Source organism: Nomascus leucogenys, chromosome 9, assembly GCF_006542625.1.
Source record: "Nomascus leucogenys isolate Asia chromosome 9, Asia_NLE_v1, whole genome shotgun sequence".
NCBI lineage: Eukaryota > Metazoa > Chordata > Mammalia > Primates > Hylobatidae > Nomascus > Nomascus leucogenys.
Window position 1 is genome coordinate 78,701,022 of NC_044389.1, and position 26,089 is coordinate 78,727,110.

The window sequence follows — 26,089 nt, forward strand, 5'->3', positions numbered from 1 at the left end:
AAATGTCGAAGAAAAATGTAAACAAACATCTTAATGAACAAAGGATATGCTCAAGAAATTTAAAGAAAAAGAACTATAGAAGTCGGATAAACTCATGAGTAGATGTTCACTCTCATTAGCAGGGTGCTTCAGGGGCAAGCTGCCAGTGCAACCAAATAGATTCTTGCTCTGAGCAGGCTTCTTTGCATGGGGTTTGTTGCTCTTAAGCCATCATCTTGGAATTCTTTTTTAAATTATTTTATTTTATTTTATTTTTGAGACGTTGTCTTGCCCTGTCGCCTAGGCTGGAGTGCAGTGGCGCGATCTCGGCTCACTGCAAGCTCCACCTCCCGGGTTCACGGCATTCTCCCGCCTCAGCCTCCTGAATAGCTGGGACCACAGGCCCCAGACACCACGCCCGGCTAATTTTTTGTATTTTTAGTAGAGACGGGGTTTCACCGTGTTAGCCAGAATGGTCTCGATTTCCTGACCTCGTGATCCGCCCACCTCATCCTCCCAAAGTGCTGGGATTACAGGCATGAGCCACCCCCTCCCGCCCGTCCCCGCTCATCTTGGAATTCTTATAATTTTACTTTTGAATTTGGATTTTGTCAGTGAACTCTACTGGGACAATGGAGCAAACGCCGGGAACTTGGAGTTCCAGGCCACATGAGACCCACCTCGGGCCTTCTTCCTGCCTCCTTGCTACCTCCCTGGGTTCTTCTCACCACCCCGCCACCTACCGGGCGGGGAGCAGAGATCAGCTTGTGTTGGCAGGGAAAGCCCCCATTTTGCGGTTGCCCTCCCTGCCAGCAGGGGGCATACTCATGGGTACCGAAAGGGGCGGAGTGCGACACATTCCCCAGGTGGTCTCTGGGCGGGACAAAGCAGTCGATATCCCGCCGCTGGCTGCGTCACTGCTTGTTCAGCGGGCTACTCCGCGGGGCTCGCGTCCAGTTACTGTGTGCCCAGATGTAAAGGCAGCAGTCGCTTGAAAGTCACCCATCTGCAGTGGCGGTGTGTCTTTTCGTACTGGGCTCCACCAATCACATAGCCAGACTTGCTCACTAGTAGTTAAGGTAAGGACTTTAACAACTATTAACACACTGTGTTATGCTTATCAGACTGACCAAAAACAAAACAAAACAAAAGGGCAACATTCAGTGGTGTGGTGAGGGCGTGGGGAAATGGGTTTCTCTCACATACTGCTGGTGAGAGTGGAACAAGCATTTTTTTTTTTTTTTCAAATTTTTAAAAGCGCTTCTGCTGCCTCAGCAATGCCACTCCGGGAAATGTTTCAGACATTAAAAGTAGTATTAATTCAGGCCGGGCGCTGTGGCTCACGTCTGTAATCCTAGCACTTTGGGAGGCCGCGGCGGGCGGATTGCCTAAGCTCAGGAGTTCGTAGCCCAGCCTGGGCAAAACGGTGAAACCCTGTCTTTAGTAAAATACAAAAAATTAGCCGGGCTTGGTGGCGGGCGCCTGTGGTCCCAGCTACTCTGGAGGCTGAGGCAGGAGAATGGCGTGAACTCGGGAGGCGGAAGCTGCAGTGGGCCGAGATCGCGCCACTGCACTCCAGCCTGGTGATAAAGCGAGACGCCGTCTCAAAAAAAAAAAAAAAAAAAAAAAGCAATATTGATTCTAAATAAATTTCAAGGATGTTTATTGCATCATCGTTCATGGAAGTAAAAATCAGGTAAAACCTGCATTTCCACCTAAAGAGGAATGGTTAAGTTGGTTCATTTAAACTGTGGAATGCTGGGAAGCTAGTAAAATGAAATGGAAAATGTATGGCTCCAATAGTCAGGTGAAAAAACGCACAGAATGTTATGTTTACTATAACTGCAGGTTGTGAAAAAAACAATTAAAAAGCTATATGTGTTTTATATATGACTGTAATAGAAGAGCAAAATACATGGAATAATAATAATGTGTACTACACTGGCAGTGGTGGTAAAGTCTGGGGCAAGGGGTAAGGCCGAGGAAGGCAGAGGCTCATGATTTTAAAATTTCATTTTATATATTTTGGCATTTAAGTGGTGTGAACATGTTTTATATTTACCTTAACAAAGCATATGAATGGAATTATATATAGTTGACTCTCTGTATCCATGGATTCAGCATCCGTGGATTCAATCAAATGCGAATTGAAAATATTAGGGGAAAAATTTCCGCAAAGTTCCCAAAAGCAAAACTTGAATTTGTCACCCTCTGAGTACCAGGTTGAATCCATGGCAATGAAGTGCTATGTAGGCATTGTTTAAAGTATAGGGGAGGATGTGTGTAGGTTATGTGCAAATTTTATGTAAGCGACTTGAGCATCCTCGGATTTGGGTATCCTCAGGGATCCTGAAACCAATCCCCCAGGGATACTGAGGAATGACTATACATGTATATGTGAATAAATGAATACATATATATATAGGTATATGATACGTTTTCACACGTGTACAAAAGAGGCACAAAACCCAAAGAATTGAATAACTTCTAATTGCATAGGAATTTAGTTGCACCAAAATGTGTATGATTTTTGAGAGTAGACCAATGACAACAGTGAGCAAGTTTTTTTTTTTTTTTTTTTTTTTTTTTTTTTTTTTTTTTTTTTAGATGGAGTCTTGCTCTGTAACCCAGGCAGGAGTGCAATGGTGCGATCTCCGCTCACTGCAACCTCCACCCCTCCAGGTTTAAGCAATTCTCTGCCTCGGCCTCCAGAGTAGCTGGGATTACAGGCACGTGCCACCACGCCTGGCTAATTTTTGGTATTTTTAGTAGAGACGGGGTTTCACCATCTTGGCCAGGCTGGTCTTGAACTCCCGACCTCGTGATCCACCTGCCTCGGCCTCCAAAGTGCTGGGATTACAGGCGTGAGCCACCGCGTCCGGCCAACAGTGAGCAAGTATTAATAGTCTGTGCTTTGATGAATTCTGTGATCTGATTTTAAATATTCATCATGGCATCACTTTGAAGAAAACAAAGATAGGCAAACATTTTCCTTGCATAATTCTCCTAGGATTTAGTGTTGATTTTTTTTTAACTTTCTGGGGAGAAAAAGCCCAGATTTTGTGGAACGTGTTGATTTTATATAAATCTGTCTGTGCTGTTCTAATACACTCACCTAAGTCTTTAGTCTAACTTGTGCTCTACTTCTTCAGTTTGATTCTAAATTGATAAGCCCAGGAATGGCATCTCTTTCATTATTATATTATATTCGTAGGCTGTTTCAGACTTACTTTCTTTAAACAAAATCCCTATTTTCCTAGGTTTGGATCTGGTCCTCGATGTGTTAAATACTGTCCACTGATGCCAATACTCCTTTTCTTTATTTTTATTCCAAGGGACTATTCAGAACCTTGCCAGATAGTAGCTAATTTAGCTATGCTGCAAGGAATAGAACCAACAATATTCTTTATCCAAGAATCAGAAAAATATATATCCTTATAAATTTACCTCTATGAGTTGAAGGACATAGTTCCTTTTATATTGATTTAACAGTATTCTTTTCTGTACTTTAAAAATATTTTGCAAAGGGTGGAGATAATGTCACCAATTACACTACTCATTGTTATCAGAGAAAGCACCTCTTGCACTGAAAAATTTTATCTAAATAACCAATATTGCTGTAAAAATTATATGTGACTTGAGGACATGCAAGATGGATATGCTGCCTCTCTGCCATTCTGCTCTGAGCTTAGCATCATGCTTGTCACATAACAAGCTTTAAATATGTGCCTACATTTTGGTTATCATGTAAATTTTGACATCATTTTTAATAAAAGCATGCACAAAAGGCAGTGTTGCTTTATTATCATCCAACTCACTTTATACCAAATCACACACCACCTAATGTTGTGAGTTGAAAAATAATATAAAATTATGGGAACGAGAATAACGTGGACGTCCTTGCATGCTGATGCTGTTTATAGAAGAAATTTGGAGTATGTTTATTGCCATAAGGATTCAGTAGAACTTTCGCTCTCCGTGTCATGGCATCCATGTAAAAGTTACCCAAAATTTCTTCTACCTTATTTCAGGTGCAATATTTAGGAGTGCTTTCAAAAAAAAACCCAAAGCTTTCTATATGCACGTAATTAATATTTCTATGAAGACATTACTTCTCTTTGACTATCTAACCTTATTTGATGGAGGAGAAGGAAAGGGATTTATGACTTTCCTGTTGATTTTTATTTGTTTTTGTTGAGGTTGAGCCAGTGCCCTCTGACATGAGATTTTTGCAGACAAAAATGTTTTTTGATGTTTCTTCTTTCCATTAGATGTGTAAATTATTGTTCTCCAGTCTGTTCTATTAAGCTTTGTGACTCACTGCACTTATTCACTTGCCCTCAATCCTTCTCTCTCTTTTCTTCATTAGGTATTAACTGGAACCTGCTTTCTAACTCTGGGCAATTAAAGGGACATAGTTAATCTTGGTAGCTAAATGTAAGGTGACAAAATATGCAGTAATATCCCTTTAGCACTCCATTTATTCCAACGCGATTTCTGAAGAAAAAATTCCATAGTTCATTTACTATATAACTAGAAGTGAGATTGAGAGCAAAAACAGCTCTCCACAAAAAGAATCTATAGTTGTTATCGAATTATTTTTAAGATAAAGAAAGATATTTAGAATACTTCATTGTCCGAAGATCTATAAGAAATAAATGCTGTCCCTCAGCTATTGTTAACTCTATAGTGGTAAATATATTTAAAATTTAAGAATGAAAACCTTTAAGTCCAGCATTCTTACTTTCTCTCTCTCTTATTCCCTCCTCATTTTTCTCCTTCCTTCTTCTCCCCTTTCCTTGTTAATTTTTATCTCCTGTTACTTTGTAGTCTCAGAAAATACAATTTTGCTTGACTTTATCCACAATGTAGTTATCAGATGAAAAACTCTTTTGGTAAATTTGGTAAAGGGTTAACAGATACACTTATTTATACTAAGCCACTCTTTACTATCCTGGTATTTAGGACTCAATTATTTTCATAAGGTTCTAAACATTGCAACAGTTTTCATTTTATGTACAACTTTTTTAGGGTCAAATTAATTTTAGCTGTAATCATATTTTTGATATGAAAAGATATTTAGGACTTTAGTCAAATTTGAATTATTTAGGAATTTATGTAGATACCTCCAATGGTTCTCCATTCAAATTAATTTTATGTATTATTTGCATTAAATTAATTTTATTACAAAAAGAGCAAATGAGGAAGAAGTAGATTTTTATATTTTATATGCATATGCCTAAATTATTTAAACACTTAAACTTATTATAAATAAATGTTATTTGTGATTTTTAACATTTATAATTTCAGTTGGAATTATTAAGGCCCTGAAAGAGTTAACATATATGGGAATGTCTATAAAAATTCTCAAAATAATTTCACCAATATAATTCTATGAAGACTACTGCTAAGGTTTTAATTTAAATTTTCTTACATTATCAGATGCACCAAATACAAAAAAGGTTATGATAACAAGTCTTCAAATTATATTTAAGGAACCCTCTAAGGCTTTGCAGAAATATACAATTATGTGAAAGCTCTATGACCAGAACTTTGCCATTTAACGTTTTTACTCTGAGGTTAAATTATAATGTTTCTGCCTAGAATTTCTATGATGCTTAGGGATTTTTTTTTATAAAGTAGTATTATATTAAAATAATATTCATATAGGTAATGGAAATAAAATAACAAAATTAAAAATGGAAGAACTGTAAGGAATCATCCCAGACATCATCTAGAATGAGTCCTCAGGGCTCTCTCTGATCTGTAGAATGTTATTGCACCCTTACCATACATACATATATATGACTACATAACTCTCTCTCTCTATATATATATATATATAGAGAGAGAGAGAGAGAGAGAGAGACAGAGAGTCATATATTATGTACATTTGCTACTGTCAGCCCTGTTTTAGTTAAATAAAACAATTATAAAAGAAAAGCTTATTTTCTTTCTGTACTCAACTGGACTATTTTGTGGATTCTCTGCCTGTTGCTTTTTTTTTTTTTAAACTGGGGATATACAAAATCCTAAATACCAAATTTGAGAGATAATTCGAATGAGTTATTCTGTTAGTTAATTACTTGCAAAATCTAGTTGGAAAAACAAGTTGACTCTGTGTCCAAAAACTGCTTTAACATGTGATTACCTTCCTAATAATTCAAGTAATTTCATGTATCTCTGATTGTCAGCCAAATAAACATATCGCTCCCACTTACTGAATATCCATTAAGCACATGAAAAAATGTGAACCAGTTCTCTTATATGTAGAAAACAGCTTGAGGTTATAAAGCCTTAAGAGTTTCTCTGTGTCCTTGATAGTTGGCTAGGAAAATCATATGATTCAATATAACTGAATATGCTGTGCCACTGTGTTTTAAACTAATAGGAACAGAAAGGAGAAGAGGTAATGGAAAGAAATGATTCAAAAACACCTCTAGAGAGGAAGGGTCTGTGTCAAGGAGCCTTGGCAGTGAACCAACAAGAAATCTGCAAGGGCTTGTTGAGTCAAGGCTTTCCTGAGTCTGTAGTTCATGTTAATTCCTGTATTCATTCATTCAACAACTACTTATCGAATGCTTACTTTGTGATAGGCACCATGCCCTCATGCCCTCTGCTTCCCTTGCACAACCTTCTGCTGAGCCCCAGAAGTTCATTCATTGTCTTATGTAATTTTCACCTAGACAAATTCATTCTGACAATTTCATTGCATTCATTTCACCAAGGTTCAACACGTTTGGATTTTATTTTTATTAGTTGTAGGAAATATATTACAGCAAATAAAATCAAAGAAAATAAAATGACTATGCATTTGAGATCCCTCTGGGAGAAAGCAGCATCATCATTAAGAAAATCACAGTTAAGGAGAAAACAGGCTCCAAAATACAAAAGAATATTCTTTTGAGATATAAAGAATTTACTCAGAATTTAAACCAATCTTTGAAGATTTTTGGTCAGTTGTTGATGTATACGCTTATATGATAACATTATTTAAATTGGTGAATTGCTGTTAGTTTTCTAGTTATTACAAATACTCTTTGTGTTTGAGTTTGTATAGGATTTCAATATGAATTATAATTCTGGTAATTTCAATTTTTACCATCTAGTGGATTTAAAAGTGATTACCATACAACATGAGCCAAAATTTCCCACAAAGAAATCATGCAGTATTTTCACCATGCTTTTATTATGCTTTGTGTTTTGTTATGCCTCTGTCATATATGTTAAATATGTCATATAACTGTTTTGTGCATATGAAGGAAGTCTTAACCCAAGAAATAATTAGTTTAAATATAATGATTAACAACTGGGAACAATAGTTGTCTCTAAATATTCTTGCGATTCCTTGGTAGCATGTTTTTTACGTGCAACTGGTAGCAGTTATTCTCTAGCACCACATTATTTTCCTAAGCTGGAAAAAAACCCAAAAAGATAGAATACTATCAAACTATTGCACCATAAAATATGTAAGCTACCTGTATCTCTTCCAAAACCTTATTATGCTATAACTAAATGCATTTAAAAGCTGTAATTGGTAAACTTGAATTATAACAGAAAACATATTGAACCAGAAATATAGTAACAGAACACTGGCATTATTGAATATTTACATTGTGCCAGAGACTAAGCTTTATGTTTTAGACAAACTACTTAGTTTAATCTTTACAAAATTACTATGAAATTATTTTATTAATCATATTTTACATAGGAGAAACTGAGATTTTTTGAGATTCAGTGATGTCACTGAGCTAGTAAATTATAGATCCAGGAAAAAATCTAGGAGTGTCTGACTCTAGAATCTTCTTTTTTTACTTAATCACTGTTTTCACTCTATTACTTTTATTTAACAAACCCAATTCTGAAAGGGATAGCAAGTGTGACTTAGATGCAGTGAGACCCTCATATCTTTAATAATTGTCAATTATTGTAAAATTATAGGATTTTTCGTTAGAAGATTCTGTTAAAGGCTTATAAGACCAGTTATCTCAACTGAAAAGATCTAGCTGCATTTATTTTGTGCACCATGGAAAGCTATGCCTATCAGTTGCAGAGGCGACTGTTGATCATATATGTTTTTTGGGAAGAGTGGTCTTCAGGGATTGGTGGATTTTCAGGGGAATAAATGGGTTGAAAACTGGATGAGACTGTTGTTGATTGGTTAGCATCAAAGGTGGATGAACCTTGAGACATTATGCTAAGTGAGATAAGCCTGACACAAAAAGAAAACTACTGTATAATCTCACTAATATGTGGAATCTAAAAAAGTGTAGCTCATAGAAGTAAAGAGTAGAATGGTAGTTACTGTGGGATGCAGCAGGGGAGGGATGGGAAGATGTTGGTCAAGGGGTATAAAGTTTTAGTTAGATAGGAAGATAAGTTCTAGACATCTATTGTACAACATGGTGACTACAGTTGATAATAACGTACTGTGTACTTGAAAATATACACTTGTGAAGAAGCATCTATATGTTAAATGTTCTCACCATTAAAATTACAAGTATGTGGGGTGATGGATATGCTAATTAGCTTTATTTAATCACTCCCCTATATAATATATATAACATCATGTTGTGCCCCATAAATATACACAATAAAAATAAAGACAGATGTGTAAAAAAGTAAAATTATCTCAGATTTACTTGAATATTTAAGTTAAATAAAACATTTCAAATCACGTTAGACACATGTCTAAAAACAATCCTATCTATTGCTTTACTACAATGGCTTAATACTATATTTTGCTATTATGTAAACAAGATTTTGCTCTCTTGTTTCAGTCCCTTGATTCTACTCTCAAAATTTATTGGTTGTTCTCAGGCAGTATTTGTCTTTTAAAATAGGAAATATATAAATATATAGAAGAACATAACTAAATGAAATTCTCCCCCAAAATTACATTTGAGACTCCAGTTGGATCTGCACAGACATTATCTTTTGGAAATTTAACATATATCACATAAAATATTTCCATATGAGAGAGATACTTAGTCTTTCCATGTATTCAGATAACATTGTGTGACCTTTGTTGAATTTAAATACATTGAAATAGTTCATTTCGTCTTCTGCCTCTCTTACCAACTTTATTCTTAAATTTTAAAGTTTACATATTGACTTATAATTGAAACGACTTTCCCTTTTCCTTTTCTAGGAAGAATGCTAATACTACTGATGAAGAAACATAGCTTGTATGAGATATATTGTTAAACTGTGATACATGGGGGAAAACAACACTGAAATTGTAATAAATAACCTAGTTTTATGGAAGCACTAGTTGATTCAAAGAGTATGCTTCTTTTTACAGTCACATTGCAGGATCATTTTTAACTTACTCAAGTATATCAACCATTAACCGTAGTTAATTTAGCCACATCAAATAGAGACAGTTGTTACTTTTACATATCATTTTTCTTTGGTCAGATTTTAAAATATAGGTTTATCTAATGACAGGAAAAAAAGTAAAATTGCTTCTCAAGTGTTTTGTACTTTAGAATTTCCACAATGCTACCATCTACTAATTATACTTTATTCTCACAATCTTCTGAGATGACCTTAATTAATTAAATGAATGTGGAGTGGTTGCTACTATGTACTAAGCACTGTGCTGTGTCCCAGTGGGTTATAAATGTAAGCCAACCATGGTCCCTGCCTTAGTAAATCTGAGAGTCTATAGCAGAGAATAGTACTTTCTTAAATGCTAGTAAAACCCTCTCTCTATGTATATACTTAAATGCCTTCTGAATTTATAACTCTTTTTGTCTAATCAATTGATGATAATATTAAATGAAAATGGAACTACTACACGTTAATCAACATGAACTAATTAGGTCACTTTGGAAAAAAAAAAAAAAGCCTGCCTATGAAGCCATGGTGAGGTATTTGATAATCAAGATTAATTTATTTAACACTTTTCTATGATTGTAGACTGAACTCTTAAAGCTAGGCAATTCTTATAAGGAGGATTTTGCCAGAGATGGGCGATGTTTCAACACATATCTCCATTCCTAGAAAATATTTTTCAAGTTAACAAATAGCATTATTTTTATCTATACAGGGCAAAATATCTTCAACAAATAAATATTAATATTTTCTTTAAAATGTATTGCCATGAGAAAATCACTTTCTTATGGTTGGAGGACATGCCACATATGTCTTTGTCTCTGATCTCACCTTGTATAATACCCATTGCAGGAAAACTCTGAAGCAAACATAGTATCTTCCACCTGTATAGCAATAGCAATCCTCCTTCATAGAATTAGGACTGCAGCCTCCAACTCTGCTTTTCCAGTGTTGTGTTTTACTATGAAACTAAACGTTATGTCAACATAAAAGCAGTAATTTAACAAATGTATTTGAATTTAGCAGACAATCAATATCCTCAGTTACAGGATATAAATTCAGATAACAAATCAAATATCTCCAGAATAATAGTCATCCACTATCTTTTTCAGGTATGATGTAACGTAACAGTGTTATATTAAAAAGTTGTATTTTTGAAATTTGACATTAAAAAATTGGCAAAAAAAAGACCACAGGGTAAACATTTTACTGATAAACACCATATAACTTTTAGAAAGCTCAAAGATTGTATTGGTAATTTTGTACCTATTATTATATATAATAAGATGGCTCATTATATAGAAATCTGTTACTCCGTTTAGTTTTCATTTTCTCTCCCCTTCAAATCTCTTGTGAATGCCACCATTATTATTATCATTATTATTTAATTTGCAACAGAGTAGAAAGGGAGACCCTTATTTGCTGGGTGCCAAGCAAGGAATATTGGGGTAGTTCATGCTTAAGACCAAAACTTCCCAATGGCTTGAAGGTAAGGGTTTTTAAAGGCAGGAGTAAATTTCAGAAATGTAGAAGCTGGATATCTTTTTTTGAAATTTCAACTTGTATTTTAGTTACAGAGCCTAGATGTGCAAGTTTGTTGTATGGAAATATTATATGATGCTAAGGTTTAGGGCATGGAACCTATCACCCAAGTAGTGAGCATAGTACCCAATAGGTAGTTTTTCCACCCGTGCCCTCCTCTCTCTCCTTCCCCTGTCTGGTAGTCTGCAGTGTTTATTGTTCCCGTGTTTATGTCCATGTGTGCTCAGTGTTCTGTTTCCACTTATTAGTGAGAATATGCAATATTAGGTTTTCTGTTCCTGTGTTAATTCAGTTGCGTTTATGGCCTACGACTCCATCCATGTTGCTGCAAAGGACGTGACTTCTTTCTTTTACGTCACTGTGTAGGATTCCTTAGTGTATATGTACCATGTTTTTAAAATTCTGTCTACTATTGATGGGTACCTTGGCTGATTCTATGTCTTTGTTATTGCGAATAGCAAAGTGATGAATATATGAGTGCATGTGTCCTTTGGGTATAATGATTTATTTTCCTTTGGTTATATACCCAGTAGTGGGCTTGCTGGGTTGAATGGTAGCTGTGTTTTAAGTTCTTTGAGAAATCTCGAGACCACTTTCCAGAGTGGCTAGACTCATTTACATTCCCACCATTGATGTATAAGAGTTGCCTTTTCTCTGCAGCCTTGCCAGCATCTGTTTTTTGTTTTTTTTTTTTTTTTTTTTTTGACTTTTTAGCAATGGCCATTTTGACTAGTGTGAGATGGTATCTCGTTGTGGTTTTGATTTGAATTTCTCTGTTGATTGGTGATGCTGAGCATTTTTTCCTGTTTATTGGCTGCTTGTATGTCTTCTTTTGAGAAGTGTTGGTTCATGTCCTTTGCCTGTTTTTATTAGGGTCATTTGTTTTGTGCTTGCTGATTTGTATAAGTTCTCTATAGACTCTGGATATTAGGCCTTTGTTTCACTATCTTTTTTTTAAGAGCAATGTATCTGTTTAGTCCTCAGCTATTTTTGCCCGTGACTCTAGCCATCAGGTGAATAGTCAATAACTTGACAGAAATAATCGTTCTTTCTGTCTTACAGCACCCTCCCCGTGAACAGCATTCTAACTCCATAAGTATGAGAGCAGTAAGTCTGTTTTCTTAGGATTTGACATGTCAACCAAATAGTGGCTTACTGAAATGCTTTGGAATTAATGTGTGGTTGGGATGTAGGCATTAGGCAGGATATACATTTAGAATTTTAGCACTAAATAAAGCAGGATGGCTTGGTTTGTGGGATATAAATTTAAATAAGATGGGGGTTATAATTATGTAAAAATTTATCAATTATTTCATGTGGAAGTGGGCACTGACAACAAAGAACATATGGAACATTCAAATCTTATCTATATTTCTTTTTAAATAAGAAAAAAGTAACTTGGATTTTTAGTTTACAATGTAAATTTTAATTCTACCTTGATTTTATTAACTTATTGTAACAAAATCAAGCCAATTGTGTAAAATATTTTTAGATTAGAAAAGTATTCTTTATTATAGTAATGTGGATAAAAAAATGGAAAGAAAGATATGATGGGCAGGATTTTAAGTTGAATCTCAATGACCCCTGTTCCTGTCAAATTTTCTCCCCTTTTAGTGTAGGTAGAACCACTGACTATGATGCAACATGATTCCCATGAGCCCTTGAAAAGTGGGGCATTTTCTCCAGCTATAAACCATAGGGTAAATCAGAGAGATTAGAAGCATGAGAATGATTTCACCCCAATAGCTGGCTTTGAAGATGGAGGGGCCACATGGAGAGGTCACATGGAGAGAACCTGAGGGCAGCCTCTAGAAGCTGAGAGCATTATTTGTGTGACAGCCAGGAAGAAAACAAGGGCATCAGTTTTATAAAACAAGGGAATGGATTCCACCAAAAATCCAAATGAATCCTTCTCAAATTCTCCAGGTGAAAATGCAGATTGGGTAGCACTTAGATTTCAACCTTTTTAAGACTCTAAGCATAGAGTCCACCCCATGCTGCCTAGACTTCATTTAAAATGATTGCCTGACATTTAGACATTGACATCGACAGCCTATATAACTATTCCTTGTTATTGGGCATTTAGGCTGTTTAGGTTGTGTCAGTTTTTGGTTAAGAGTGTAGTCTTTGAAAACAGATTAAGTTTATATTTCAACTTCATTATAAGCTTACTGTGTGACTTTGGGCAAGTCACTTAACATTTCTGTGCTTCAATTTTCATACATGTAAAATTAGTCTAACAATAGTCCATATTTCACAGGGCTTATTAATTAGATTAAATGAGTTCATACTAAGAAAATATTTAGAAGAATTCCTGGCATATGAAAGGTCGTCAATAAATGTTAGCTGTTTATATTGTATCACAAATTTTTGTTTTTACAATTGTTATGACAAATGCCTGGATTAACATTGTAATGGCAAATAATTAAATCACTGAATCAAAGTGTTGTACATAGTAAGAACAAAATCATTTTCTACAGAAAAATAGCTTGTAAATTGTAACCTATGGAGAAACTTGAAAATGCATTCTTTTTCTTAAATGGAAGAGAACAATTTGCAAAAAAGTGTTAAGTGGTTGATTCTGCCTGCAATCTTAGAGCTTGAATAATATTTGAGCTTATACTTTATCTAAAATGAGAAATACTTAGAGTAGAATTATTTATTCTTATGACTCACATAACTTTTCAACTCATTTGCCTCTTCTGAATTGTTTTAAATTATCATAAACCATTAGAAGGAAAGAGAAATATAACCTAAAAATGAAAAAAAAGCGGCATATATACTGATACAAAATTATGAATCAATAGTTAGTGTGCCAGTAGAAATACAAACACAAATCCCCTAGAGAATAGAAAGGAGCACTTTCTGTCTTGGCATAGCTACACTGGTTGTAACAGTGGTTCTCAAACCCAAGATTATTAAAATGTAAGTTCTGATTCAGTAGTTCTGGGGCAAGGCCCAAGCTTCTGTATTTGTAAGAAGGCCCCAAATAATGTACATGTCGTTGCCCACAGACCATACTTTTAAGACAAGAAGTTAGAGCACCATTATAAACCACCAGAACTGGAGGTTCACTTGGTTTATTTGCCATAGGCTGATGACTTAAAGTTCATTTTGCTAAATGTTTAATGAAATTTCGTGGAAATAGAGAAATAAGTTCAAAATTTATGTTTGTAAGCATAATTTACAACAGCCTCTCAAATGACTATGATTTTTACAGTTGGTTTTAATTGTAGAGTAGTATAGTGCCAAAGATCAACATGAAAAACCTTGTTCATCAGAATTCAACTCTTGCACCTAGCTGGTGGCTTAGAGATCACATGTGGAGAATAGGCAAGGTTACCTAGAGAACGTCTTCACTACAAATAAACTGCTTAATAAATTCAGCAGTCTAAGGGCACTCAAAAAATAATATTGACTTAGAACCTATTGGTAATTCTTGGGCCACTGCCAACTGTACTGGAGAACCTGCTGTAGAGGCATATTTACACTGGCTTTGCTTTTAAACCTATTTTATTTACAGCATGAATTGAAATTACCAGGCAGTAATAAGCTTTATCTTTTTAATTTCCTTTTTTTAAGTTCCCGTCATGATTCCACTCTCTAAAAGCTTTTCCTTTTGTTTGATTAATTAAGCAAATTTATACACCCATTTACAAGGCATTTCCCCAAGTGTTACTGGAAAAACTAAGCATACATTTAATACTCCATGTAAAGAAAGCTTGAATTATAAAGGATCCATCTAAATGATACATAAAATTTCCCCTGTGCAATTAATATGTACACACAAAAAAACTATAGCTGGTAGGTTAAGGCTGGATTAAAGTGCTTTCACCGGATCCATCATTTTCTCAGCACCAATCTCTGGCCGACTCTCTCTGCTCTTAGATAATTAAACAAAGCTCCTATTAGGTTTAATTTCATTAAATCTTACTAAGTATTTTCACTTTGTCTCTAATCTGATGACAACTTAACTAAGGAAATGGAAAGTAAGGAAAATTCAGCTTGTTACACTTTCACTTTATGAACAAAGAAAGTATCCTGATTGCAACTTGATTTGTCTTCCACACCTAGAACATTTCACAAATAATCACAACTCTCAGAAGTCCAGGAAGTCAGGGTCTCTGAAGCTTAAGCTTCTTTAGCTTTATGGTAAATCCACTTCTGCTTCTCTCACCCACAGCCTTTCAGAATGAATTTGTTTTCTCCTGCTGCTTGTTTCCAGAATATACTTCCTTTGGTCTATTACATGGTCCCCAGTTGGGTATGGAAGCAGCTGAGATTGAATGGTTCAATGATGTTTGGAAATACATAGGTAGATTTTTTTTTCAATTGACAAAGCAATGAGACAATAGTTAAACGTGAATCATTTTTTAGTAATAAAAGAGAAAGTAATTCATAAGAAAATAATCATTTAGAAAAATAAAGTTATGATATCATATGAACTGGTAAAAGATATATGAACTGAAAATTCATGGAAATTCAGTTACTGTTCTCTTTCTTTGTGATAAGAACTTTAAACAGCATAATATCCCTGCTACTCCACACAGGTGCACAGCTAATACTATCAAAAGAAACCAGCAACTTGGCTCTCTCTTCAGTATGTGGTTTTGTCTGAAAGAACTAAACTAAAATTTAGTTTTTAAGTTCATTTAGCCCTCTGTCATAGACAAAGATAATGGGACTGGCCGTGGTCATTGTGTTGGGACTTGCTTATATGTGAGTTGGGGAACAAAGAAAAAAGCAGGAGGTAAGGGTAGGGGTGGGGAGAGGATTTTTAAAAACAAATTCTTCATACTTCAAAATTGAACCTAAATTTATCCTGAAGTAAGGAGTAGAGAGAGTGCTTCCTTTACTTCCTGTCTGTCTCTCCCTCACACTTCTTCTTTTCTCTCCACTCCTTTCTTCTCTTAATCTCCTTCCATTTCCTCTGTCTCATTCCCTCCTCTTCTTTGTCCTCTCTTCCCTTCCAGTCCTCTGCCTTTCCCCTATCCTCCTTCTTTCTCTCCTCTTGTGTCTCCTCTTTCTGTGCCTACCAACTCCCCAGTGGTACCTAGCCTCCCAAAATTATAATTCTGGTTATTTATGGGTTCAACACTTCAGTAGCCTGTGCTAAAAATATAACCCCTATTTACAGTGTTTCCATGGAAAACATTTCTGTATGCACACAACCAACCCAAGAATGCACCTGTAGAAGTTGATGCTTCCCAAAGCATAGAGCACTACCAATGCTATCTCTTACAGTATTATGTGTATTTCAAGGACAAGGTTCATGTTTTGGTGGGAGTCTGAAGCTTGCAGATTGTTTGATGCTCCCCATAAAGGAAAAAAATGCAAATGCATAATTGGGTAGAAAAGGTATATTTATTTAAAATGAAAAAATCACAACAAAGGAGGCGTGTAGATCCAGGTTCGTTTTTCTTTCCAAGGTTTTTAAGAAAATGTATCAGAAATGCTTTCATAAGAAAGTATCCTGATTGCAACTTGATTTGTCTTCCACACCTAGAACATTTCACAAATAATCACAACTCTCAGAAGTCCAGGAAGTCAGGGTCTCTGAAGCTTAAGCTTTTTAGCTTTATGGTAAATCCACTTCTGCTTCTCTCACCCACAGCCTTTCAGAATGAATTTGTTTTCTCCTTTTTTTTTTTTAAGAAATGCAATTTTGAAATTGACAAATAACAATTATATATTATGTACAACCTGTTGTTTTGCTATATATATACATTATGGAATGGCTAAATTGAGTTCATTAACATGTGCATTGCTTCACATACTTATTTTTTGGTGGCAAGAACAGAAAATTTCTTATCAATGTTCAAGAATACAACACATTGTTATTGTAGTCATTAGGCCCTACAATAGATCTCTTGAACTTATTGCTCCTCTATAATTGAAATTTGTTACTCCTCCATAATTGAAATTTGTATGCTTTGACCAACCCTCTCGTCTTTTAATAGAACAAAAGAATAGGTCCTATTAAAGATATAGGTCCATTGGGCTTTTATTTTTAATAATGTCAGAGCTTATAGAACACCAGCAGTGTTTATTGCTCTATAGATTTTTGGGAAAAATTCTGTATTTGGTATGTAGGAATAAAAAATACTTAAAGATTTAATATCACTACCATAGAATTTTATTTTTTCCAAAATATTTAAATATCTGTCCAATCTACATTCATCAAATGGTTTGCCATATTTATTTATTCTAATTGTAATTATCTCTTTATAGTGAAGAAAGCCAATGTGATTGTGATGCATATCAATTATTAAATACACATCCAGTCCAGTTTTTTAATGTAGTTTGAAAATGTGGGGAATGCACAAAACTGTGCATTTGCTTCCAACAACTCAAAAATACATTAGTGAATTCAAAAATAAAGCTTCTAATATGATGTATCACATTTATTATTTTAGTGGCAAGTTTTTCACACTTCATTATTGAACCAAGAATTCTGTCATCTTGTGAAAAGATAGCAAAATTGCCTACACTGGTGAGATTTGTAAATTGGAGCAGAGTGTGAAGGTAACATGATGAGAAAAGCACATTAACCAACCCGGAGTTCAATACAAGATTAACACTTCAGCCAAGACGTGTGTGAAAGGTTGCTAACACAAACTGAAGATTCAAAATTTAAGATAAGGGAGTTGTGGTTACTCAGGACATGAGTAAGAGCAATTTCTGAAAATGAGAAGCTTAACATATCTTGTATCTGAATTTGAGATAATATAAAAATGTATCTCAAAGTAAAATAAAAGTTACTTCATCCTAAACCAGATTTAACAAGCTACTCTAAAATCTGCTATTTTTATGTCTCCCCTCAAACAAAGAAAAGATACAGGAGTTGTTTAAGTTGAGGCACAGGAAGCTTGTTTAACAAATGGAAGAGTAAGAGAAAACCAGAGAACGTGGTTTTAGCTCTCAACCACCCAAATTATGCCTTCATTACTGAGTACTTATAGAGCTTTCAACTGCAGTGAGCTTCTCCAAGTTACCTTATCCCCAAGTTACCTGTAATGGCCCCCAGCTGTAGGTTCTTTACTTATCTGACACATCTTTCTCTTTTTGAAAAATAAAAAAGAGTATCAATCTGTATGGTTGTATCCTTTGTTAAAAATAGACCTTATGTTTTAGGGAAGTCTTGATTTCTCAGTAAAATTCAGCAGAAGATACTGAGACTTTCCATAAATCTTCTGCCGCTACACATGCCAAACCTTGCCCATTATTAACGTTCCCCTCCAGTGTGATGCATCTGTTACATTTGATAAACCTATACTGACATATCGTTATCACCCAAAGTTCATTCATTGCACTATGGTTCACTCTTTGTGTTTTACTTTCTAAGGTACTGATTTATACTGGACAAGGTATAATGACATTTATTTACAGTATCAGAGTATCAGAATAGTTTTATAGTAGTATCAAAGCAGTTGTTTCACTGTGCTAAAAATCCTCTGTGCTCTACCTCTTCTCCCTTTGTCCTCCCTCCAACCCCTGGCAACTACTGATTTTACCATCTCCATAGGTTTACCTTTATTTAGAATGTCATATAGTTGGAATCATACAGTATGTAGCCTTTTCAAACTAGCTTCTTTTACTAGTAATATGCATTTACTTTTTCTTCATGTCCTTTCATGGCTTAATAGCTCATTTCTTTTCAGTGCTGAGTAATATTTCATTATCTGGAAATATCAATTTATCTAAACACCTACTGAAGGACATCTTGGTTACTTCCAAGTTTTGGAAATTATTAATAAAGCCTCTATGAACATTGATATGCATGTTTTTGTGTGGACATACATTTTCAGCTCCTTTGAGTAAATACCAAAGAGTGTGATTGCTGGATCACATATAAGGAGCCGCTAAACTGTCTTCCAAAGTGGCTTCCTGTAAGTTATGAATGAGAGTTCCTCTCGCTCCACATCCTCAACAGCATTTAGTGTTGTTAGTGTTTTGGATTTTGGCGTTCTAATAAATCTGTAGTAGTATTTCATTGTTGTTTTAGTTTACATTTGCCTGATGACATAGAATATGGAACATCTTTTCGTATGCTTTTCGCCATCTGTACATATTTTGTGAACTGTTTGTTCAGGTCTTTGCCTCATATTTTTTAACCAGGCTGTCTTCTTGTTGATTTTTTTAGAGTTCTTTGTATATTTTGATAATAGTCCTTATTCAGATAGGTCTTTTGCAAATATTTCCTGCAGTCTGTGGCTTCTCTTTTTATTTTCTTGAAAATTTTTTTGACAGTAAGTTTTTCATTTTAATGAAGTCCAGATTATAAATCTTTTTTCTTTCATGGATTGTTCTTTGGTGTTAATTCAAAAAGTCATTGTCAAACCCCAGGTTATCTAGATGTTCTCCCATGTTTATCTTTAGGAATTTTGAAATTTTGAAGTTTTGTATTTTACATTTAGGTATATGATCCATTGTGAGGTTTTTTTTTTGGAGAGGGTCTCATCCTGTCACCCAGGTTGGTTGGAGTATAGTGATGCCATCTTGGCTCACTGCAACCTCTGCCTCCTAAGCACAAGCAAGCCTCCCACCTCAGCATCCTGAATAGCTGGAACCACAGGTTCACACCATCATGCTTGGCTAATTTTTAAGATTTCTTCTACAGATGGGGTCTCGCTATATTATGCAGGCTGGTCTCAAACTCCTGGGCTCCAGCAATCCTCCTGCCTTGGTCTCCCAAAGTGCTGGTATTACAGATGGGAGTCACCATGCCCAGCCATTATGAGTTAATTTTTTGAAGAAGCATGTGTCTTTATTCATATTTTTGCAGATGAATTGTTCAGTTGCTTCCAAGACAATTTTTTGAAAAGACTGTCTTTGCTTTATTTTATTGCCTTTGCTCCTTTGTAAAAGATCAGTTAACTATATTTATGTGGATCTATTTCTGGGCTCTATTCTTTTCCATTGATCTTTTTGTCTATTCTTCCACAAATATCACTTAATAATTGTAGCTTTCTCCTAAGTCTTGAAGTGTGGCAGTATTAATTCTCTACATTTGTTTTTCTCCTTCAATATTGTGTTGGCTGTTCTGGGTCTTTTGTCTCTTCATATAAACTTTAGAATCATTTTGTCAGTATCCACAAAATAACTTTCTGGGATTTTGATTGAGATTGCATTAAATCTGTAGACCAAGTTGAGAAGAGCCGACATCTTGACAATATTGAGTCTTCCTATACATGAACATGGAGCACCTCTCCATTCAGTCTTCGATTTTTTTGCAGAATTTTGTAATCTTTCTCATATGTATCTTGAACATATTTGGTTAGTTTATACTTACCTAATTTTCTTGAATGCTAATGTAAATCATATTGTGCTTTTTAATTTCAAATTCCACTGATTCATTGATAGAATATAGAAAAGCAATTGACTTTTGTATATTAACATTGTATACTTAAACCTTGCTATAATAGCCCATTAGTTCCAGAAGTTTTTTTTTGTCAGTTCTTTCAAATGTTCTACATAGGACATTAGTCTGCAAACACAGTTTTATTTCTTCTTTTCCAATCTGTATACCTTTTATCTCTTTTTCTTATCTATTGCATTAGCTAGGAGTTACAGTACCAAGTTAAAAACCATTGATGAGAGGTCTTTTGTCTTTTTGCTGCTGTTAACTTTTAAGATCAGAGGTACATGTGCAGGCTTGTTATATAGGTAAACTTGTGTCATGGGGATTTTTTGTACAGATTATTTCATCATCAGGTATAAAGCCCAGTACTCATTAGTTATTTTTTCCTGAACTTCTCCCTCCTCCCACCATCCACCCTCTGATGGGCTCCACTGTGTGTTGTTCCCTGCTATATGTCCATCTGTTCTCATCATTTAGCTGCAGTGAACATACACATGCATACATGTGTCTTTATAATAGAACGATTTTTATTTCTTTGGGTATATACACAGTAATGGGATTGCCAGGTCGAATGGTATTTCTGCCTCTAGATCTTTGAGGAATCACCACACTGTCTTCCACAGAGTGAACAACTTACATTCCCCCAACAATGTATAAGTGTTCCTCTTTCTCCACAACCTTGCCAGCATTGGCTATTTTTTTTTTTTTTACTTTTTAATAGTAGCCAGCCGAGCATGGTGGCTCATGCCTGTAATCCCAGCAGTTTGGGAGGCCAAGGCGGGCAGATCACTTGAGGTCGGGAGTTCAAGACCAGCCCGGCCAATATGGTGAAACCCCGTCTCTACCAAAAATACAAGAATTAGCCGAGCATGGTGGTGGGCATCTGTAGTCCCAGGGACTTGGGAGGCTGAGGCAGGAGAATCGCTTGAACCCGGGAGGCAGAGGTTGCAGTGAGCAGAGATCATGCCACTGCACTCCAGCCTCAGTGACAGAGTGAGATTCTGTCTCAAAAAGAAAAAACAAAACAAAACAAAAACAAGGTCAAGAAATTCACTCAAAACCATACAATTACATAGAAATTGAATAACCTGCTTCTAAATGACTTTTGAGTAAGTAATGAAATTAAGGCAGAAATCAAGAAGTTATTTGAAACTAGTGAGAACAAAGATATAACATACCAGAATCTCACACACAGATAAGACGGTGTTGTTGAGGGAAACTTAATGCACTAAATGCCCACATCAAAAATGTAGAAATATCTCAAGTTAATAACATAACATCACAGCTAAAGAACTTGAGAACCAAGAGCAAACAAATCCCCAAACTAGCAGAAAACAATAACTAAAATCAGAGGTAAACTGAAGGAGACGGAGACACAAAAAATCATTAGATCAGTGAATTCAGGAGCTAATCTTTTGAAAAAAATAATAACATAAATATCTAGTGTGAATAATAAGAAAGAAAAGAAATAAGATTCAAATAAACACAATCAGAAATGACAAGGGGAATATTACCACTAACTTCACAGAAATAAAACAACCATCAAATAATATTATTAACACTTCTATGCACATAAACTAGAAAATCTAGAAGAAATGGATAAATTCCAGGGCATATACTCATTCCCAAGACTCAACCAGGTAGAAATTGAATCCTGAACAGACCAGTAATGAGCTCCAAAATTGAGGCAGTAATCAATCGCCTACCAACCAAAAAAAGTCCATGACCAGATGGATACACAGCTGAATTCTACCAGATGTATAAAGAAGAGCTGATACCATTCCTAGTGAAACTATTCCAAAAAATTGAGGAGGGGAGACTCCTCTCTAACTCATTCTATAAGGCCTGTATCATTCTGATATCAAAACCTGACAGAGAAACAACAACAACAAAAAGAAAACTTTTGCAAATATACTAGATGAACACCAATACAAAAATTCTCAACGAAGTATTGTTTTTGTTCTTGGTGGAAAAGCTTCAAGTTTCTTACGTTTATGATGTTAGCTCTAAGTTTTTTGTTGATATCTTCTATTAAGCTGGGCAGGTTCCCTTCTATTCTTATTCCTAGTTTAATGAGAATTTTTGTCGTGAATGGGTGATGGATTTTTTTGAGTGCTTTTTCTGCATCTATTGATGTTATCATGTGATTTTTCTTCTTTAGCCTATTAATGTAATGGATTACATTAATTGATTTTTGAATGTTGAACCAGCTGTGCATACCTGGGATAAATCCCATTTGGTTGTGGTGGACAGTTCTTTTTTATATATTGCTGGATTCATTTAATATTTTGTTGAGGATTTTTGCACCTTTGTTTATGAGACGTATTGGCTTGTAGTTTTTTGTGGTTTTTTTTTTTTTTTTTGTAATGTCTCTCTGGTTTTGGTGTTTGTTAATGCTGTCCTCACTGAATGAGTAAAAAAGTAATAAACTCTTCTTTTCCACCACTGTCATGCCTTATTTCACCAATTCTCTCTTGGAATCTTCAATAATCATAAAATTAGCACTAGTTGATATTTTTTAAATGTTTGATATATTTTAGACCCTGTGCTTAAAACTTTATATTTAATGGTCCCAGTATCTTATTTAGTTTTCCTAACACCTATTTAAGTATTGCTTTCATCCCATTTCAGATGTGGAGACTTATTTGCCTTTTCCTTTTCGTTTGCTTTGTTCTAAATCTTTGCCTTTACATTATTTCTTCCTCTCCGTTTAAAAATACAGCCAAGTCCTTTTTCTTTTTACTTTCTTTCCCATAAAGTTATTTTTTCCTCTGTACTCACCATATCATAAGATTAGATGCCTCCAACGCTACCTCTTCCTCAGGCTACCTGTTTATTTTCTTTTTTTCTCTTCAGCAAAAAAAAATACATTTTTTTGAAACAGCAATTGATACTTTCTGTCATCAGTTCTTGAACTCTGGTTAACTTTGACCAACTCAATGTGTCTGAGTAGGTCAACCTGCCAACTTACTGAAACCACCTTTTAAAGTATCAGCACTGTTGCCCAGTCAAATTTTTCTTGTTTGGTCCACAGGACATTTGACTTCCATACAGCAAATAATAGCTCAACTTTAACGAAGATATAAATATAGACTCTCAAACTAAAAATTTCATAAATCAGTAGTTTCTAATGAGAAAGCTTCTCTGAATTAATAATCACATTATTATTATTTAGCTAATATTTATGAGCATTTTGCATGTGCTAAGCACAGCTATAAATATGTTACATATTTCACTCATTTAATCATCACAGAAATTTTATAAGTAGTATTACTTCTTCTTGTTACAGATGAAGAAACTGACACAGGAATAGGTGAACTAAACTTCCCAAGGTCATATAGCTAATAATTAATGGAGCCAGAATTTATGAATACACTTTTTTTTAGTTAAAAATCCATATTTATAACCATGCCACCGTACTGTATTTTTTTTTAAAATACTCATTCTTTTATGTTTGGAAAAGTGAAAGAAGACTTATGAGAAAGTTAATAGTATTTAGTTTTGCAAGGAAAATTCACAAGCAGATGTTCCATTTTTTCTAACTCTACTTGCATCATCAAAAAAACAAGCCAGTCATTAATGCTGATAAGTGCCACCCCTGTCTCTGACATGTTTTATATAACAACCTTGGGAAGGATGTTTGAGTCGAATAGACCTTCACTACAATAAAAGCAATGAAGTGAAGTGAAGGGAAAACTGTGAAAGACATAAGCCTGAACACAGACTGGACTGTTGCCAAGAATCTTCTGCTTCTTCAGAGAGAGACTGATATGCCTTCCTGGCCTCCTCACTAAACAAATCACTAAATTAACTTGTAGTCTAGTCATATTTCTTTAGCATTTTCTATCCTTGTGCCCAGGAAGGTTCACATTCAGTAAGGACAAAGATGTCCAGACACTGGAATGTCCTGCTTTGATACCAAGGCTGAGACATGATGGGAGATGGGCTATTGATATCACCACTTTCACTATTGCAGGTAGGAGTATGAATGGGGTTTCCAAAATTAGACAGTTGCTTCAGGTATGGATATTGCATGTACTAACTTTTACTGTTGACAATGAATGTGGTCCAGTGCAATGGCCATAACCTTTCTAAGCTTCAGCTTCCTCATTCTACAAGATGAAGGGTGCCAACTTAATACTAAATGTTAATTTATTAAAAATTAAATAAGTTAATATTTTAAAAAACAGCTCTGGTCTGTAAGAGTTTGATAAATGCTATTTATTACTACTAGCCTTTATAATATTATTATTAGAATTAAACATGATTTTATATGTTTATATTATACATACAGTGCTTAGTTTTTGATAAGCAATAGTTACCACATAGCATGATTATTTAATTTATTAGTATAATTAAAATTTTATAGTACACTTTTTTAAGTGCTTGCTGTATGGCTAAGTTACATACAATCCATACAGAGGCACTTCCTAGTTAAGATTTTGGAAAATAAAGAGTCTATGTGGTTACCACATAAATTACTGGAAAGTTTAGCATTCTCTTATTAAAATTGAGAAGCAACCTGGATGCTAGTTATTGGATTTCTGTGTGGAATTGGAGCATAAGTAGGCCTCTGTGACAGGCCAGTCTTACCTCAAGAAGCAGTTTTAGATCTTTTCAAATAAAATCAGGCTAAAATATGTAAACTATATAGTCAGAAAAATGTGAGGACTCATTACTGCCTGCATTAGTGGAGCACTGGAGATTTGAGGGGCCAATTCTGTAGCCCAAATTCTTTAGGTCCTAGACGTTATTTGGCACCAACTGGTAGGTGTTTTACTACCAAAGTTAAATATCAGTGATATCATTGGGGATACTTTATGATCCAATTTAGTAACAAGGATAGGGGAAGAGACTACCCATCACCAATGGCATTATATTAGTATTACTAGCGTTCACTTGAGGAAACATTCAGTTAACTCTCTACTAAACTTCATATTAGAATATGAAAAAAATCCTTTCAGTTTGGAAGGATTTAGTTATTGTCCAGAAGTTGTTGAGATGTTGCAACTGATGTTGTCTCTTAATATAGGCATCCAGGTAAAAAGGTAAGAATATGAACAAATGCTTAGCAAGTTGATTGGTGGTGTTCTCATTATCCATTAAGTATTGGAAATTAATGGTTAGTTTCTTCATGTATGTCCAGAAATGAAACATAGACATATTCTCCAGCTTAGTCTCAGCCTTAATGTTTTCCTGGCTCAAACTCACTCAAAGCAAGTTTCATCAAAAATATTCAGAGCAATTGAGTTATTCCCTGCTATTCCTCTAATGGAGGATATAATGAGTTTAGAGTGAGTAGAAAGGAGGATAAAGGGAAGTGAGGGCACTGATAAGCCAAATTGGGCCCTTTTTTAATATGTCAGAGTTGACTGAATAGCAGTCTGATAAACACAGTTGGTTTCATAAATCCTCACGGTAGTTAAAGCATTTTATCACAGCTTATTAGACTGTGATAAAATGAATAGTTCAGTAGATGTCCTCATATATTCTGGAAATTACCAGCACCCGTTTATATGGAACCTGTACTACCAGTTTTAATTAACTGAAATCATCTGCTTGGAATTATGTTCTCAATTTAGCTCACATTTCAATCTCCATAAATTCTTTCTCAGCACTTTACTCTGTAGAATGCAAATGGGTCCTGTGCCAATCCCCAGGAATGTCTAATGGCACCAAGCAATGGCACATTGTAGAGCATTCAGCAATCTTACAGCATTGGGGAATGCTATATTAAACTAGCTTTTTTACGTTGATTTAACCTGAAAAACAAACAAAATTTTCCATTACCCTGAAGTTGTCACCTCTTGTTGCTAGAACAATATTAATATTTGAATCAAAGATGGTTGACTTGATCATATGTCCTCA

General features: G+C 35.0%; 1 protein-coding gene across 1 annotated transcript in view; it reads left to right on the plus strand.

Annotated features, from left to right (window-relative positions):
* The first annotated feature begins 1,011 nt into the window (after positions 1-1,011).
* Positions 1,012-26,089, plus strand: part of LOC105738204 — a 599,125-nt gene continuing 574,047 nt past the window's right edge. Inside the window, exon 1 of the mRNA XM_030818452.1 lies at positions 1,012-1,058. The gene's annotated coding sequence lies outside the window, so the exon portion shown is untranslated. The remainder of the gene's footprint in view (positions 1,059-26,089) is intronic.